This window comes from Pleurodeles waltl, chromosome 9 (assembly GCF_031143425.1).
Source record: "Pleurodeles waltl isolate 20211129_DDA chromosome 9, aPleWal1.hap1.20221129, whole genome shotgun sequence".
Classification (NCBI taxonomy): domain Eukaryota; kingdom Metazoa; phylum Chordata; class Amphibia; order Caudata; family Salamandridae; genus Pleurodeles; species Pleurodeles waltl.
This window is the reverse complement of record NC_090448.1, coordinates 786,865,888-786,886,258: the sequence shown is the minus strand read 5'-3', so window position 1 is coordinate 786,886,258 and position 20,371 is coordinate 786,865,888.

Sequence of the window (20,371 nt, the reverse complement as noted above, 5' to 3'; positions counted from 1 at the left end):
TGGAAATGCTTTGATGGGCACAGATGGTGCCCATCTCTGCATAAGCCAGTCTGCACTGGTTCAGGGATCCCTCAGCCCTGCTCTGGCGCGAAACTGGACAAAGGAAAGGGGAGTGACCACTCCCCTGACCTGCACCTCCCCTGGGAGGTGCCCAGAGCTCCTCTAGTGTGCTCCAGACCACTGCCATCTTGGAAACAGAGGTGCTGCTGGCACACTGGACTGCTCTGAGTGGCCAGTGCCAGCAGGTGACGTCAGAGACTCCTTCTGATAGGCTCCTTCAGGTGTTGCTAGCCTATCCTCTCTCCTAAGTAGCCAAACCTCCTTTTCTGGCTATTTAGGGTCTCTGCTTTGGGGAATTCCTTAGATAACAAATGCAAGAGCTCATCAGAGTTCCTCTGCATCTCTCTCTTCACCTTCTGCCAAGGAATCAACTGCTGACCGCGCTGGAAGCCTGCAAAACTGCAACAAAGTAGCAAAGACGACTACTGCGACCTTGTAACGCTGATCCTGCCGCCTTCTCAACTGTTTTCCTGGTGGTGCATGCTGTGGGGGTAGTCTGCCTCCTCTCTGCACTAGAAGCTCCGAAGAAATCTCCAGTGGGTCGACGGAATCTTCCCCCTGCAACCGCAGGCACCAAAGAACTGCATCACCGGTCCTCTGGGTCTCCTCTCAGCACAACGAGCGAGGTCCCTTGAACTCAGCAACTCTGTCCAAGTGACTCCCACAGTCCAGTGACTCTTCAGTCCAAGTTTGGTGGAGGTAAGTCCTTGCCTCCCCACGCTAGACTGCATTGCTGGGAACCATGTGTTTTGCAGCTAATCCGGCTCCTGTGCACTCTTACAGGATTTCCTTTGTGCACAGCCAAGCCTGGGTCCCCGGCACTCTAACCTGCATTGCACGACCTCCTGAGTTGTCCTCCGGCTTCGTGGGACCCTCTTGTGCAACTTCGGGTGAGCTCCGGTTCACTCCACTTTGTAGTGCCTATTCCGGCACTTCTGCGGGTGCTGCTTGCTTCTAAGTGGGCTCTTTGTCTTGCTGGATGCCCCCTATGTCTCCTCACGCAATTGGCAATATCCTGGTCCCTCCTGGGCCACAGCAGCATCCAAAAACCCTAACTGCGACCCTTGCAGCTAGCAAGGCTTGTTTGCGGTCTTTCTGCGTGGGAATACCTCTGCAAGCTTCTTCACGATGTGGGGCATACATCCTCCAAAGGGGAAGTTTCTAGCCCTTGTCGTACTTGCAGAATCCACAGCTTCTACCATCTGGTGGCAGCTTCTTTGCACCCACAGCTGGCATTTCCTGGGCATCTGCCCACTCCCGACTTGATCGTGACTTTTGGACTTGGTCCCCTTGTTCCACAGGTACTCTCGTCAGGAAATCCATCGTTGTTGCATTGCTGGTGTTGGTCTTCCTTGCAGAATTCCCCTATCACGACCTCTGTGCTCTTTTGGGAACTTAGGTGCACTTTGCACCCACTTTTCAGGGTCTTGGGGTGGGCTATTTTTCTAACCCTCACTGTTTTCTTACAGTCCCAGCGACCCTCTACAAGGTCACATAGGTTTGGGGTCCATTCGTGGTTCACATTCCACTTCTAGAGTATATGGTTTGTGTTGCCCCTATCCCTATGTGTCCCCATTGAATTCTATTGTGACTATACATTGTTTGCACTGTTTTCTATTGCTATTACTGCATATTTTGGTATTGTGTACATATATCTTGTGTATATTTGCTATCCTCATACTGAGGGTACTCACTGAGATACTTTTGGCATATTGTCATAAAAATAAAGTACCTTTATTTTTAGTATATCTGTGTATTGTGTTTTCTTATGATATTGTGCATATGACACTAGTGGTACTGTAGGAGCTTCACTCGTCTCCTAGTTCAGCCTAAGCAGCTCTGCTAAGCTACCTTTTCTATCAGCCTAAGATCCTAGACACCCCTCTACACTAATAAGGGATACCTGGGCCTGGTGCAAGGTGTAAGTACCCCTTGGTACTCACTACAAGCCAGTCCAGCCTCCTACACTGACAGACCCAGAAGGCGAAGGAGTTGAGGCGAAAGGAAGTCAGAGTGTCCAGACTCCTCCTGAGCCGCTTGCAGGTCCAGTAGTAAAAAACACCATAGCACAAGAGGAGGGCGTTGAACAGCAACCAGGAAAGCCAAACAATAAAGGGACACTGAAAGGAGATAAGTGGCCAGAATTGCAAGTGACAAAAGGAAAAGTCGTTTTTGATGAAACAATAGATGAAGAGGTTGATACTACAAGGAAAGAGGACCTGAGCAAAGGAGAATTGCAGGGTGACCGCAAGTTGAAAAGAAAGAGAATAGCAAACAGAAAATACGCAGGTCCTGAATGGGCTTATGCAACGTCAGCTAAGTGGCAACAGGAGTTCTTGGCATTTTGTTTTGATCGAGAAATTCCAGGTCAATACTATGGTACCTGAGTTTGGCCACAAAGAAAAGAGACTGTGTTAAGCTGAAATTGAGTTAAGAAACCTGAGAAAAGAGACTGATAAATTACTGGATGTGACACTGTCAACCTGAATCGACTTTCGAAAACTGATTGTGACAAGCTGCTAACTGCATTGACAAGGATCCTGGGAGTGCATGAGAGAGAGCTGTAAATATTTGCTAAAGAAAGACTTTGCTTAGCCTTGCTGAAAAACAAAAAAAAGGGGCTTTTAGCCATCCTCAGTTGAATGTTTACGTTTGTAGCACTTCACTTTCTGATTATTTACAGATCATGCCTAGTACGGGAGATGACAGTGAGGGGAGTAGGCGTTGTAAATATTTGGGTGTTGCTCTGGGTGTTGTGTATGGGATATTCATTATAGCTTTGTTCGTGGAGATGCGATTGGTGGATGAGAGTGAAGCTAACAATGCTACAATTTCCGAGACTGCTACACTAACACCTTGGGCGAGGAGGTTTGAGCAAGATACAAAGTATCTGCATGAGGGAACTAACACAAAAGGGGAACTGTCTACTAATGTTTTCTATCGCTTGCTGAGTGAGTATGTTGACACTATGGATGCAAAAGCTTGTTATGTGTGTACCCAAATTCCTGTTTCAGTTCAAGAGGGAGTTACATATCACAGTTTGCCATTAACTTATGGGATAAGTTGTAGTTTGCTACTAACGCGTTTTTATAACCAAGAAGAAGTGCAATATTTTTACTCCGACTATGATCTTGTGTTCTCTTATGTGCCCATCATGGAAGATTTGAATAGGGTAACTAAATACTATGCCATAAAGCTGATTAAAGGGTTATTTGAACCTAGAGTGACAATTAGTACATCTTATGCACACCGCAATAATTTGACATGCTTGCTTACACCAGTAGAGAAAAGCTTTATAGATCACACTGAAGATAGAAGAAGGGTTTTAAAGAGGAAACTAGAAAAAGGCTTGCAGCAACGATCCTTTATTAATACTGGTAGTTACAATGGAAATAGGGAACAAGGAAACTAGCTTTAGATGCGCGCCACATAGGTAAGCTTTGCATGACACGGCCAAAGTCATATTAGGACAATGTGTTTGTGGGAACGAGTCAATGTAAGCATGTGTTTTTGTTTCAGAGTAAATGGACATTTATGTTAAATGCAATGGATCAAGCGATCCTAGGGGTCTATTATATTTGTGGACCTAATGCTTATTACCGTCTTCCGAAGGGATGGTATGGGACATGTTATTTGGAAATAGTTTTCCCAAGGATTTACCAGCTAGAGGATTTAAAGAAATTCCTGAAAGTGGCTGAATTACTTCACGGGACGCGCTGGACTGCCTGCCTGGCTGGAGCTAGGGGCGGGAACCTTCAGCCCCTTTAAATTTAACTTTGCGCGCCCTCTTCGCGGGATATGCTGGACTGCCTGATTTCTGCTGGCTGGAGCTGGGTGCGGGAATCTTCAGCCCCTTTAAATTTAACTTTGCGGGATGCGCTGGACTGCCTGATCGCCGCTGGCTGGAGCTGGGGGCGGGAACCTTCAGCCCCATTAAATTTAACTTTGCGCGCCCGCTTCGTGGGACGCGCGCGGGTGGCGCCCGGGCCTAGGGCGGGCCCGTCCTTCGCCCTTCATCGACCAGAAGAGGCTGAGCTGGGCCACCCCTCTGATATTTTATTATTTTATCACAGTCCAGAGTTTGTGTGTTTTACAGGTTGAAGTATCTAGAGGTATTTGTAATTTATTAGGGTGATTCTTATTTCTAATTTTATTATTTAAATGTTTAGATTTTTGTATCCCTCTGGTGAGGAATCCATTATTGTAAGGGCACACTCCAGCGCACTGCGTTGCCTCGTGGTGAAGCTAGTGCTCGCTGGGGTTGGGCTTGGTTATTTCACCATTGGTACATTACAACCTATCTAAGGAGTTTTCAGATTTGTGGTAACCACGCCTATGATAGAAGGTTTTACTGTTGTTATCTAAGGGTGCGTTGTGAATTTTATCTATCATGGGGAAAAGGAAAATGAGTCTGCAACAGGGGGATTGTGGGAAGGGCTCTTCAGTCCAACCCTCCATTACTAGTTATTTATCCTCTGTAATTGGGGCTATTGAATCTGAATTGGAACAAGTAGAAGAAAGGATTGGGGCTGTCCAAAAATCTACTCAGCCGCCACCACTTGAGCCTGCCGTTCACATAAATACTAATTAAAAAAACGGGTCATTATCACTGGTCTCGTCTACTAACACTATACAGTCGGGCCATGATGCAATACCGCCTATAGACTTAATTAAATCTCCTACCCCTATTGTTAATTCATCTCTGGAATGCTCCCAGGCTGACTCCCCTCCTTTGAAGAAGAGGAGAGCAGGGAAAAGGTCTAAGAACACAAAAAAGGAATTGGGCTCAAAAAGGAGAACATACATCCATCCGGTAATAAGTGCTAAGGATCCAGCTGCTTTGCTTTCCACTCTCGAATGTTCTTCGAAAAAGGGTGACCTTGGTGATCTTACTACGCAGTAGATTCTATACTTAAATCTTTCTGTGCAACCTTAGAAGCGAAACTCATCACGATGATCACCTGAAAGCTTGACTGTTTTTGTAATGATGTGATTAGTACTTTATACCAATCACTCAATTCAGGATCACTATGCACGGAAAAATCTCATAGTCACGAATCGGCAACTCTAACCATCTCATTACCTACTCTGTTATCCCAAGGAGTTAATATTCCCTTGGAAGTTTGTTCCTCTAGGTTACATGTTTTTGTGTCTAATAAATCTGTAAATCATGTAGAATCCCTGCCCCTACCTCCAGATTGTACTTCGTATGTACTGTTTTTTATCAAATGTTCCTTCATTGGATAGTTCCAAAAAAGAAGATACACAATCTTTAATCAGGAAGGCCGCTCATTGGTTGAAATCTAAATTTAAACCAAATACTCATTTTAATAATAAGATTCTTATGGCGCGTAGAGTGAAGGGGGTTGGTTATTTAAAGAATATGGAGGAGGGAGATTGTGTTGTATTAAATTTTGCAAATCCTTGTTCAGTGGACTATTTTTTGGCTAATTCTGACCAATGCAATAGGTCAAATAATGGGATTCAAATTCATTCACTGTGTTATTTCTACGACCCACCGCTCTTACCACACTGCTCTACTGCCGACTTAAGTAACCACACTTCTGTTCCAGTAAGGTCACAATTGCAGGCAAATTTTCTCACTAGCAATCGTTTTTTAGCTCTTAACGATCTAGATGAGAACAATTGACTGATGGTTACTGAAATTCCGTGTCCCAATAATTTGGTGAGATCAATGGTTGGGAATGATTATGATGATTCTATCTGGGAAGCAGGGAAGATTATTTTGGATATGTCAACCCTTAAAAACACTGAAGATTTAACATTATGTCTTGGGTTTAGACCATTAACCCTGATCAGTTGGAAATAGCGGGGCTTCGGTCCAAAATAGATAACTCGGATTGGACGAGTTTTATTTCATCCTATGACATAATTTGTCTCCAGGAGACTTGGTCAAAGGATACGTTTCTCCTGAATGGGTATACTTCTTTTTGCCAGCCAGCTATAACCTCTCCAATGGGGAGAGCACGTGGCGGCCTTTTAGTTCTCATATCCTTACATCTTCCATTATTGAATGTGTCTTTAAATTGGTCTTCTCCTTATTTTATGGTCGTTTTAGTATCTATCAGAGGACGAAAAGGTATTTTGATTTTAAACTTTTATAATAATATTCCCCGTGGTCTCCTTATGGGAAGTCTGGAGGGGGTAGCAGATTTTATTGATTCGTCCAATGATTTGCAGGATAATGATTTAATTGTATTATGGTTGGCGGTTTCAATACTCCTTTGTGTTGTATGGAACCCTTTGAACTGTGTCCCATCCCCAACGAGGGCAGAGTCATCAACCCATTTTACTCATTCTGCTGAAGGAGATGATTTGAACTATTTTCTATGCAAGTTTGATTTGGTACATGTTATGGAGAAACTGGCTTCAGATGCTTGTAATATACTCACTTTTACTGGGAAACCGAAGGGGAGCATTATTGATTTTGTACTTATTATCTCCCCAGACTATCATCTAATACATTAATTTAAGATTATGCCTCACTGTGTTAGTGGCCACAATCCCCTAAGCATTAAACTGGATTTAAATATTAATCAGGTTTCTAAGAATAAAGGTTTGAGAGCTAGCACTGTTTATAACACAAATTTTGGCTTACGTCTAAAATGGGACAAAATAAATCCAAAAATGTTTAATCAGGAAATTATAAGAACTAGGATTGATTCTATTAATATGTGTTTGTCCCAGCAGTTAGATCATGAACGCATAGTCCATGAATTTGAACTTTTAAGTACTGATATTTTGCAAGCCTTGGTGGTGGATAGGCCTCCTATGGGCCCGGTTGTTCATAGATGGTTTGATTCTGCGTGCTCTTCTGCCGATAAAAAACTCAAAGAAGCTCTTAAAGCAGTTCCCCCGTCTCGCCATCTAGTTAAATTAGCCAGAGCCGAATATAAGGCTGCTCTAGAAAAAAGGAAATTAGAAATCAGTTCTATGGCTTGGGACAAACTTTTGGTTGCTTCTGAGTTGAAGGATATCTCAAAATTTTGGAAGGTGGTAAATCACCCATATTTTTCAGATAATAATACTAAGGCTGATGATTGCCACATTGCAGAGGATGCATGGGTGACTCATTTTAGGAAAGTATTTTGTCCAGACAAGGACGACAATGAGAACCTGTACATGGAGGATAATATTACTGCACACCCTATCTTAGGCTCCAACACAAAGGCCCTTGACATCACGTTTGATCTTCATGAGGTCCTAGGAGCCATTAATCGGTTAAGGCAGGGAAAGGCTCCTGGCCCTGATGGGGTCCCTGTTGATCTCTTTAAATCTGAACTTGATCTCTGGGGCCCTCTAGTTACAAATGTGTTGAGAAGTGTTGCTAATAGTAATATACTTACTTCATGGAAGTCGGCTACTATTATTCCCATCTTCAAAAAAGGTAACAGACAAGATCCTTCCTGTTACAGATCAATTTCTCTTATTGATTCAACGGCTAAGTTTTTGGGAAGTGTGATCTTATCTCGCTTAGAAGACTGGGTGACTGAGGCTCAGATTTTATCCCCAATTCAATTTGGTTTTAGACCTGGTCTAGGCACAGTTGAGCAAGTTTTAAACTTGCACTTGATACTTAGTAAATATGTAATTGCCAAAAAGGAGTCTATTCACATGGCATGTATTGACTTAACCAGTGCTTTTGATTTGGTCAATAGGAAGAAGCTATGGCAAATTATGGGAGCTCTAGGTTGTGATATGACCCTATTGGAACTTATTAAACGCCTGCATACAGATTTAATGGTGCCAGTTCAGTTTGGCTCATCTGGTCAGAGAACCTCTCCTATTCCGTCAACAAGGGGCGTAAGACAGGGATGTATTCTAGCGCCTTTCCTTTTCTTGATATACATAAATGGGCTTTATGATTCATTGGTAAAATACAGGAAGGATGTACCAAAAATGGGCCAGAGACTGCTTCCAATTTTATTATATGCTGATGATGCCGTATTAATTGCTCGTACTGCAAATGGTTTACAGGGTTTATTGGACCTCTTTTATAATTTTATGCTGGATCTTGACCTGAAAGTAAATTATTCCAAGACTTTTGTTATGACATGTGGCCCACGTAAATCATAGAACAGGGTGTAATTTGAGGATATATGGCACTCAGGGTGCCAATCTACCTATATAAGTGCCGGGGAGCCTCACAAGGGAAACACCCAACCCTCAGAGGTCAAAAAACCTCAAAATTCAAAAAATACACAATGAGGGGCCCCTAAACAAACACCAGGAACATTACGATGTATTTTAGACAAAGGAAATGTTTCCACAGATCAGTCCAAATTGCACCATGTAGGTTATAAAGTCAAATAACATCACTTGATCAGTCCAAAGTTTATTCAAAATGTGTTTACACATTGAACAGTCTGCAGTCCAAGGAAATTTGTACTTCCAGCTTTCCAGCCAACACGTGTTTCGTCTTTAGGAATAGTTTACATCCCTTACGACTTCTTCAGGGCTAGAAATCATAAATAATACAAACGAGTTAAGACCAAAATGCTCAATCGTCAAACTGGTAATAAATATGTGTCAAAGCCCAAAGGGAGGTGAAATGCGAAAATTGAGTCACCTTAAACTAGGTGAGAGGGAAATTAAGCACCCATTGACAATTACTCTAAAAACTTCAAACAAATACCCACAACCACTACGAGAGTAAAAACCAAAATTATCAAATTTGGTAAGGTTCATAACAGATCACAATGATGCGTCCCTTATCCTTAAGAAATTTGTAATGAAGCACTGGAATCTACTATTGCAGGATGAATCACTCAAGGATGTGGTGCCTAAAACAGTAGTTACATCATTTCGTAGAGGCAGAACCCTTAGAAATGTATTAAGTCCTAGCTTTACCACCATCTCCCCCAATAAAACCTGGTTATCCCAAAGAGGGAAAGGTTTTTTCAAATGTGGTTTTTGTGGAGTCTGCCGTTGGGCCTGTCATAAGGTGAAAGAATTTTCTCATGATGGCAAATCATTTGTAATTTTCTCCACTATGGATTGTAATTCTAATTTTGTTGTATATATAATACGCTGTAAGTGTTCTAGAATTTATGTCGGAAGCACTATACGACCACTCAAAATTAGAATAGGTGAGCACGTGCGGGTACTCAAGAATGTTGATGTAAGATATCCCTTGGTGGCACACATGATTTCCTGTGATGCACAGCCACTACATAAAAGTTTTGAATTCTTTGGACTTGAACATATCCCCCGTGACCCTAGGGGTGGGAACAGAGAATTACGTTTACGCAGACAAGAAGCATTATGGATCATGAGACTAAGAGCTGTAGAATCAGGCTTGAATTCCGATAGAGAATTGGAATTTTTCCTGGGGGACTAATTTCTGTATATCCATGATTTAGGATGTTTTCATTGACTACATTGATAGTGTTAACTGTGCAGGTGTACATGTAAATGTTTTGCCTTAATATTACTGTTTAAGTACTCAAGATATATCTGTACTCACAAGTTGGATGCCAAGATTCTCAAACATTATAAGTTTAATCAATACAGGTTTCAATTGTTAACTGTGCAGGTGTACATGTAAATGTTTTGCCTTAATATCACTGTTCAAGTATTCAAGTTATATTTATATTCATGAGTTGTATGTCAAGATTCTCAAACGTCATAAGTGAAATCAATATGGGGGCCTCAATTTATTTACATTGATTTTTGGTAAGATTTATTCGGGTTCTTTTTATTGGCACATTGAGATACTTAACAGCTTGGATTTAGTTGTTTGTTTGGTAACACATTTTTAGTGATGCAATTTTTGAAAATGAATGATGAAGAAAAAATGTTTTGGATAATCTGTGGCAGCGTGGTGTTCTCCTGTAAACACTTAACTATTAGTGACAGATTGTTAAGTGCAATTTTTTGATTTGGGTTACTTTTACTGTTACGAAGATTTTCCTGGAACAGCGAAGCAAGCTCTTCCTTTCGGATTTATTTTTACACGTTGCTGTTAGGAACGGACGTTTTTTTGTTTACTAAGAGGTTATTTTCAGTTGGGGCCGATCGGTTGTCCGTCCTTGATTTTGCTGCCCTCGGGACTGAGAGGGAACCCGGAAGTATATTTAACTTCCGAGTTCGTGTGCGTGTTGCTAGCGCACTCGCTAGGCGTTCTGACATTAAGACGCCAACAAGTCTACACGGATACGATATTTGCGGATTATTGGGGTGAGTCTTGAGTGTTTAGCTGAATAGGTTGTTTGTGACCTGTACCATGTACGCGTACAAGACTATATTAGTTTTCTGTTGCTTGCAATGTAAATTTTTAAAGTTTTTAGGCACTTTAGAATTATGATTCTTGCTACAAAGGTATAACTAGTTACCACTCCTTTCGCATTTCACCTCCCTTTGGGCTTTGACACATATTTATTACCAGTTTGACGATTGAGCATTTTGGTCTTAACTCGTTTGTATTATTTATGATTTCTAGCCCTGAAGAAGTCGTAAGGGATGTAAACTATTCCTAAAAACGAAACACGTGTTGGCTGGAAAGCTGGAAGTACAAATTTCCTTGGACTGCAGACTGTTCAATGTGTAAACACATTTTGAATAAACTTTGGACTGATCAAGTGATGTTATTTGACTTTATAACCTACATGGTGCAATTTGGACTGATCTGTGGAAACATTTCCTTTGTCTAAAATACATCGTAATGTTCCTGGTGTTTGTTTAGGGGCCCCTCATTGTGTATTTTATGTGGCCCACGTCACACTAAGTCCAAACAATTTATCATGGGAGGGCATATCATAAATTTTTGTTATTTAGGTATGTATATGAGTTCCTCTATGTCCTGGAGTACTCACCTCAATTTTAATACCCAACAGATGGTAAGGAATAATGAAGCGATTTTCCGCTTTACTCGTAAATTAGGCCACAGACCTTCCGCTCAGATGAAAACACTTTATAATACCAAGTGTGTTGCAGCAGTCTTATATGGGGCAGGAGTTTGGGGCTATAACAAAGAACCCTCCCTCCAATGTGCTGACAAATAAATGTCTGCGTAGGCTATTGATGATACCTAAGTGTATAGCAAATATCATCAGTCATGAGGAAATTGGTCAACGTTTTTTGGAGGATAGTGTTTCCATTGCCCTTTTATTGCTCTGGATTAGATGCTGGCTGAACCCAGCGGCAAGCCTTGTTCAGGACTGTATCTCTGATTGCTTACAGTTGGACAATTCAAATAGGATTCCCTGGCTTGCGTATTTGCGAAAATCTTTTGGGAAGCTAGGGCTTAGGCATATGTTTGAAGAACCCCAACTGTTAACTACAAATTCTAGTTCTGTTCTGGAATCAAGTCATTTTGAGTATACCTCAGATTTGAGATTTTATAGCTCCCTGAAATTGAAATCTTTTGATCCTTATGTCCGGATTGCCACGGCTCCATGCATGGAACCTTATTTCACCTGGTTTCCATGCCCTAAAATAAGCTCTCTTTTAATCTTTTTTAGATTGAATCTGATCCATTTTAAGGTGGCCTTTCCTAAACAGTGTATTTGGCAAAATGATTTACCACCTTGCCCTTGTGATTCTAGATCAAAGCAGAGTACGTTTCATTTCTTTCTTTTTTGTTCTTTATATGTTACTCCTAGAAAGGCTTTTATTTTACCCATTTTATGTCAACAAAGACCCATTCATTACAAGGAAGCCCTACTATATTTTCAGAGACTGACAGATATTCAAACCTGTCATCATGTATAAAATTTCATTAGAGCTTCTTTAAGTATTAGGAAACTGATTATTTCGACCTAATCTTTATATGCCTGTGACAGTTTCTGTATAACATCTTAAGGTAGCTGTTAACAGTCTTCGTCCTGAGAAATATTTTGCAAATTTTGTACCTGTTTGTGATTTTAAATTGTGTCTAGTATACCTATTCGCCACCCATAAATGGGTCTCTGGATTGGAAGTTTATGTGCCGTTTTAGGTAAATGTATTTTATGGCATTTAACTGTGTTTTAAATTATTTATAGATTTGTAATATGTGTCTTTGTTTGTACTTTTATGGCAACTGCCGAATAAAGTTCTTTGGCTGACTGACTGACTGAATTTCTTCATGCTAGACAAAAGAGAGAAACTGCTGCTGGAGTAGTAGGGGACATATTTGTAGCAATAATTCCTTCAGTAGGGGTTGTCTTAAACTCCATAAAGATTCGGAAGTAGTCTACAATTGTGGATAACATGTTGACAAATTTCACAGGAGCTATACTCCTGATGGATACTGAACTTGCTGCGGCGAGGGCTATGAATCTTCAAAACAGGCTTGCTTTAGACATTCTTTTAGCGAAAAGTGGCGGAGTCTGTAAGATGCTTAATGAGCATCACTGCTGTGCCTGCATACCTGACAATAGCAATGAGATTAGAAGCATGCTTACTAACCTAACAAGAGATAGTGCTGATTTGAAGGAATTAAAGGAGCCAGGAGTTTGGAAAAGGTTGGCAAGGGGCTTGCTCATGTGGGAAGCTGGTTTAGTAGTATTTGGCATGGGATATTGGGAAAATTAATACAGGGAATAGTGATTATTCTGGCTTGGTTATTTGGGCTATGGTTATCATGCAAAATTAGCAAAAGGATTAAAGCAAAATTGGCAAAATATAATGCGAGGAGGGAAGAAAAGAAAAGGGAGAACATGTTCAGAGCAAAATATGAAAAGGCAAAACCAAAGGAAGAAATTGAGATGAAAGAGATTAAGAAATGATAAGGGTGTTAAAGAAAGAGATTTTTTGTGATGACAAGAGTCATCAGAGGAGATATAGTTGGAGTGTAGCTTTTATAATTGAAATTAACATGAAATGCTTGCAAAATGATGTGTAATAAAGCGGCATAGAAAACGTGACAGATTAGTGTTAACATACGCGTTTGAAATGTCCCCACGGGGAGTGGTCACCAATGTATACGATGATTAATGAAATTGACTAATAATTAATTAATAATGTACTAATGTATGATTCTGTTTTAGCATTAAGAGTTATATGTTAAGGTTTTGTTGAATTAATCATTAGGCCTTAGTTAGCAAGGGTCTGGGCCTAGCTGCCTGGTCTCATATTAAATGTGTTTTTCTAACGTGCAATGTCCTGTCTTGCTGAAGGACATCAAACTGTACTTTTCCAGGAGCTAGAGATGTGTGTGTAACCGTAGTTAATTCTTTCTCATGAGACCCGACTTGCTCAAGGAGACATTCTTGCTGAATGCAACAGTGTGATTCGCAACAGGTACAAGGTCGCCCAAACTGGTAAAGACAATGGAGCTACTGACTGAAACGAGGAGTGTAACTTTTCCTACCTGACATTCCACCAATTGAAGACGTAAATCACAGAAGCCAATAAACTGCATGAGAACTGTTTTAAGTGAAAATTCTAGTAAGGTGATCAACGGACTATTGAATAGAGATAATGATGCACCAAATACTGACCAATTGGAAATTAGAGACTTTTCTGGAAAATTCAATTTAACGACGTGTCACAAGGAGAAAGCAGCCATTGCATGCCTTTATCCTGCCACTCTTACTCAGCCATTTTCGCGTCCCTTACTGAGACATTAGAGGGACACTCTTAGTGTTGTTCTGGTATTCTGATTTAGTCCTTGCTATTGATACTTTAAACCATCCTCATTTTGTCTTGCCCGATATTTACTTCTCCTCCTTATGAGGGAAGTATTCCTACTTACCCTATTCTGCTGAGACTTTGCTGTCCTATCCTGACTGATGGTGGATCAACTGCTGTCCTGAGGACGAAGACTGATTCTGTATGCTGACCCATTATGTAGGGTAACTATATGATGATGAAATTGCAATTGTCTGTTTGCCTTTTCTTTCTAGGTACCAACTGCTCTTTTAATAGAGACCATAGTTAGATGTCTTCTAAATTTGTGTTACAAAATTGTTTTGCATGAAGCCCAACATGCCGATGCTAATCAGAGGTTAGATAAGGAGTCCACTAAAACGAGTGCAAATAGACAAATGACTGAATCTTTGCTTTGTTGAATAACGTGCTAATAATACTTTGCTAAAGTTGATTCATGTTGACGTCATGTTTTGTTCTAATGTTCATGATCTTTGCTTTGCTTAAGTCATACTCAAGCTGCCACATTGTGACATTGTTAATGTGTTTTCTGGTATTGAGACTATTATACCTTCTAGTAGAGTGTAACCAATAGGGATTAAATATCTTAAATCTAACCAAATTTGCGTGGTTATTCATTGGCTAAAGGTTATGTTGTGTTTCTATTCTTATTAATGCAATTAAATAATTTGATTGATTTGTTATTGTGAATACTGATGAGATTATTGATCTAGTGATTGAAATGCGGAATAGATATCTCGTCTTAAGGTGTCTCCAATCAGGGTCAAAAGGTTCATTGGCCTAAAACGAGTCCCTGTGTAAGTAAAGTACCTAGGTCGGGACGCGTTATCAACATTACTCACCTTTCTATGTACAGGCTGACATTAAAGAGCTGCCAGGTAGAGCTATCCACAACTTCTATATAAACTGGAGAATTTAAAGCTGCACATATTTATACCTAGAATTTTGGTGAACATTTGGAGCTATTCTAAAGTGTTAAAGAATGTTTTATGTATGGGTAACATGCATTTAGTTTAAGTTGTAGTATGATTATAACTGTTGTTCTAATAGTGTGCACCATTCTGCTCATTTCAGGAATATGTGCAGTGTATTTTACAAACTACAGAGAATTGTTCAAAGGGCCCAGTTGCATGTGCCTTATTAGTGGCTTATGCATAGTTGTGTAGGAGTTGATCTAAAGTTCTTTGTCAAATGAGGTATTTAACAGGTACATTTTAATAGGGTAAATAATGACCAAACACTCTTTTGAACGGTATTCATTGTTGAATACATTGCTGATCGCATTAATGTTTACAGTCATTACATTTTTTACGCACCTCAATACCAGTAAAAACACGTTCATAATATCTACTAAGTGTGGGTGCTTTCACAAACAAATTGTCATACATGTTGCATAAGTTACACCCATTTGCTCTACAGAGATGATAGAAAATTGGATCTATGTGTAGCTTATTGAATGCCTTCCACAATGAAAAGTGCATCGCACACTGTCACACTTACTGGATGGTATCATCAATGATGTCATTTCAATCAAGGGAAGGGACCTTCTGCAAAATAATGGTAACACGGCATGGAAATCCAAATAATAAAGGATGAACCCCTCTCTTGCAATACAATCTCATCCAATAGTCATTTTAAAGGTCAAAAAAGTAATTTTTTATTGAGTACTTTCATTTAATAAAAAGCTGTTTGCACAGCCTCACAGAATAACTTTCATTATTTTTTGACGAGTTTTGACACTAATGCAATGTTATTTTGACCCAGTAATGTCTTCCACAAGTTCTCTGATCACCCCCAAAAAGAGATCTTGCTTCTATGTTCCTGCTAATTACACTCAAAGCAGAAAGGATAGAAGTGTAGTCCTCTGCTCCGAAGCCATGTAATCATCAAAACATTTTCTGACAAACCAAATTTCCAGGCTCGGGCATGGTAAATATATTCTGCTGACAACAAAAAGTCAAATATTTTTTTCCTACAGTATTCCAGAAAACCATTGCCAATCAATACACAGCAACTTACCACTTCACTTAAACTGGACAGGCATGTAATGACTGAAGAGATCTGGGGCCAGATGTAGGAAACTGTTTGCGACTCGCAAACGGCAAAATTTGCCGTTTGCGAGTCGCAAAACGCAGTTTCCTATGCAGAAATGCATTTTGCGAGTCGGAACCGACTCGCAAAATGCATTTCCGACTCGCAAATAGGAAGGTGTGTTCCCTTCCTATTTGCGACTCGCAGTGGGATGCAATACCATTTGCGACCACGTACGCGGTCGCAAATGGCATCGCAGTTACCATCCACTTCAAGTGGATGGTAACCCACTCGCAAATTGGAAGGGGTCCCCATGGGAAAAAAGGCAGAGGTCAAGTCCCATCAGAGACAGTATAGCTGTACCTCACATCCAATGCAAAAAGCACCATTTTAGTCAACATTTCTGGAAGGCATGGGGGCTGCTGAAGAGTCAGCTGCAGCCACAGTTGAATACGACATCAGCAGGGACAAGAAATCCTATGGGCGGGAGCACGCCGGCATTGAGTCCCAGTACATCTTTAGCTGTTCTTGGCAGTACGCTGCTTCTTGCAGCAAACAGTCTTGAGCTGCAGTCGATGTCTCCCCCAGCACATGTCCATTTGCCATTTTGCCAAGAGGAGCAACATCGCCACCAGCCTGCGTTCATCCTCCAGTACTGTCTTAACATAACCTTACAAAGCAATCAACTGTGCATATTTAGTAGTGTATCCAACAATAGCCTTGATAGTGTCAAAGACCTCCAGCTTGAATTGCTGCACACCAAAACAGTTCCATGCAAGATGGAAAAAATCCGTCCATGGTGACTAACTATGTATACAGCGTGCATCTTCATGCGGTCCTATGTGGTGTAGCTGTGTTGGGGTATGATATAGTCTTTGTAGGAATTTAAAGTTTATCAAACATACTCTGTAATTGGGGGAGAGAGCCCCTGATTGAATGCAGCAGTACCTCCATTGGACATCTGTAATTGGGGATGCTAAGTCATTGGCCCATTGCGTCTAAGCTTGAGGTCTGCATATCAATGTAGTCTCTTACATTGTAAGACACAATTTCGTAATGAAACGGCGCGGAGAGGGAGTGATTAGAATCTAAGGCCTGTAGTGTCACTGGGGCTTTTTGAGAAGAATTATGTTGTGCATGTACTAGTGTATTCATCAGTCATATCTGTGAGTGGAAATAAAATGTTAGCCCAATGAATCATGATTCCAGAAAGGCCTCCAATGCCGACAAACTACAGAATCAGGGCAACCAAGTTAACTTGTGGATTATTAACATAAAGAGTGACATCGTCAGCATACATCAAGACCAATACATACTGAGGAGCAAAGGCTAGATTCCTGTGGGAATGATGTTGACATAGCCTTCCTGCAAGGGGCTCCATACCTATTGCAAATAATATAGGAGTTAGGGGGAATCCCTGATGGTGCCTCTCGTCACCAAGAATGAGAGATCCAACCATTTATGCGCTGTTGGGCAGTTGACTGTTGTTATAGAAGACCGATTAAGCGGAGAAATTTGGGGCTTAGTCCAAGATGGGCAAATAAAGCAAAGAAGTATGGCCATGCGAGCGTGTTGAGCGCCTTAGTTGCATCCAGGAACTCAGCAGCATCCTTACAGGTCAGATCAATCATCTAGGCAACTGCAAAGAAGGTGCACAAATTGTGGTCTGTGGATTTACCCCACTATGAACCCAGATTGGTTAGGGCGAGTAATTATTGATAGAAGTGGGAGCCAGCGGGTGGCAATCAGCTTCACAAGGATCTTATTGTCAAGCAGGTGAGATGGCGTTATGACTCACATCTATGTGGGTCCTTGTCAGGTTTCAAGATGGAAACAACAAGCCCCCCGTGCAGTGAGACAGGAGTACCCCAATTTCTAGTGCTTCCATGTACATTTGTAACGAGTGAGAGGCCAGTTCTAATGCATACTCCTTATAGAAAGCGTCTGAGAGGACGCCTAAACCAGGAGCTCTGTCTCAAGGTAGGTCCTTAATAACCCAAATTGCATCCTCTATAGTGAAGGGCTTGTCTAGGAAGCACCTTTGACGATCCTCAGGCCACAATGATTGGATCAAGTCAAAGTAGGTTGTGACCACCTCAGGAGGTGCGGATTGTGCAGATGAGTAAGGTGAGGAAAAGAATGAAGACATCTCCCATTGGACTGCCTCAGTTCCCACACAGGATGGTTCCTGCTGGTCTACTAACTCGACAATTTGTTCACTAGCCCAGGGTGTGCGAAAAGGTTAGCCAGCGTCTTGCCAGCCCTGTCACCCTCACCATACCTCTTGGCATGAGCTTCATGACCTATATAATGTACCTCCTTCTGTGTCCCTCAGAAAAGCAATCTAGACACTCCTGGTGTGAGCATGCCGTAGACCTCTGTCCTCAGGTCAGTCAAGTGACTATCACAGCCAGGCTTCCACCAGGTGCAGCAGCAGACGTGCTGCAGCATACCTGGGAGCTTCAGGAGGAGCATGAGTTCTCCATCAGCAGCAGCGCCCCTCCACCCATGGGTACACCCGCACCTGGCAAATGGGAGAGGTTAATGGGGGGCCCTCATCCAATCCCCAGGTGGAAGCTGCGGTCCGTGACCAGTGTCCACCATCAGAAGGCCACGTTCCATGCACACCTTGCTAACTGCACTTTCCCTCTGGCCCGCAAAGTGTGAGTTCAAAGGCACAGGGGTAACAATGGCCCCCATGTAATGGCACCATCGAGACCCGGTTGCAGTCCTGGCCAGCAGGTGCCGAAGGCCCCTCTAATAACGGATAAGTACTGTATAAAGGTCTTAGGCTGGCAGAGTCTTACAGTATGTTGGTCATCTTGCTGTCGGGCTCTTGCATGACCCCACACAAGTACATATTACCATCGTATCTATCGGCTATTACTATGAGTGAGAGTAACTCTGATCCTTCCACTTGCTCTTTGATGTCTTCTTTCATTTTCTTCAGCGTATGTTACATACACTTCTGAAACACAAAATCTATCTTTGAATTCAACTTTTCCTTTATAAAACTCTACTAAAGCTGTGCTTCCACCATTGTATCTGTCCAATCTGATACCACTTTTTTTAAATGCTTGCTGGCCACAATGTCATCCATGTCTCTTTGAGTATAATGGTATATAGTGAACCAGAATGCACTTCTAATGTCACTTGTTTGTCATTTATATTTAAATCTTAGATTGGTTTCTTGAGTCTGGTACAGCCCTTTTGTTCTGAATTAACTTCATCCACAATCCCACAGGACTATGTTTGGTATTTCTGGTACCATCTCTTCACCTTCATTTTTTCCTGTGCAATTCACTTTATTGTAAGATCTTGCTGAAATTCTACACATATGCAGTGGTGTAACAAAGGCCCCCACAGCCCCCGCGGTGAAGGTGGACCAACAAACTTCCAGAGGCCCCTTCACCAGAGTACTCTGGCCTGAGAGCTCCTGAGTGAGTTCAGAGTGGGCCCCCTCCATGTACTTTGCAAGGGGGGCCCAAGTTTTGTTACACCACTGCACATATGTGCAAAGTGGCCTTTGCACTGTTTGCATCTTTTATCCTGTGCAGTTCATGTTTTACTATATGCCATGTAGCCTGTGTTTCTGCATCTATAGATCTGTTCTCTTGCTTTCACTAAATCTTTGTTTACCATTTTGTGGCTTTCTTTCTTCAAACTGTTCTTTCCTGGGACAATCTGTTCTTGCTTTTAAGTATATTGACTTCTGCCATAGCTTCCTCTCTTTATTTGTATTTATTCTACACATCGTGAAAATTGTTCTTGCATTTTGTATCTAGAGATTGATTCTGTGAGCATTGGATTTCTGCTCAAGGATAGCTGTTTTTGCACTTTTCAGCTCCTGCACTGTACAGTTAATTGGTCTCTAACCAGTGAGTGGTCATCAGGCCAACATCACACGCTGCAGCCAAATCTTTCAGCACTTCTATTATACTTTCATTCTCTCTTTGGATCCCTGTATAAAGTTTGTGCTGTACTATCACAAAATTCACATATATTGTGTAATGTTGATACAAACATTTCTGTGCCTCTTTGTACATGTCAAGTGTTATATTCCACTGCTCCGTTTTTTCTTTCTCATGATAATCAAAAGCCATCTGCCGTTCTGTTTCCAAGCAAGTCAATACACCTTTTCTATTTGAACCAAAGTTAATTCCATCCATACCTTCCATATAGGATAAACATTTTAATCCACACCAGCTACTGAATGGGGAAGGTACTGCTGGAGAGGGGATAATGTCCCAGGAGGTGATGATCCCCAAGCAGCAATCGTCTACTAACTACTAGGGATACTTTTCAAAGGAGGATAGTCCCAGAGGGAAAGCGTAAGTGCTACTCCCACAAAAGAATAACAGTCTATCTTCCCCCCCCCGGGAGGCCATTTGAGGGGTTTACCCCCAATCTCCCCCCAGGGAGCAGAAAGGCCACCAGGCACCTGGGATATTATTAAAAAAAAAGGAGGGGCAGTGGCTCATCCAAGCACTGGGCCTACTCTTACTTCATAGTGGATCTAACAACCTTTCTGCCCCCTTTGGGAGGTGAGGTAGAAATCCCACTAGACACCAAGGACAAATGATCAAAAAAAGAACGGGTGGGCATCAGGCGTGCCACCAAACCATAACAGGTTTAAAAATCTTCTTGCCCTACCGGAGGACAGATT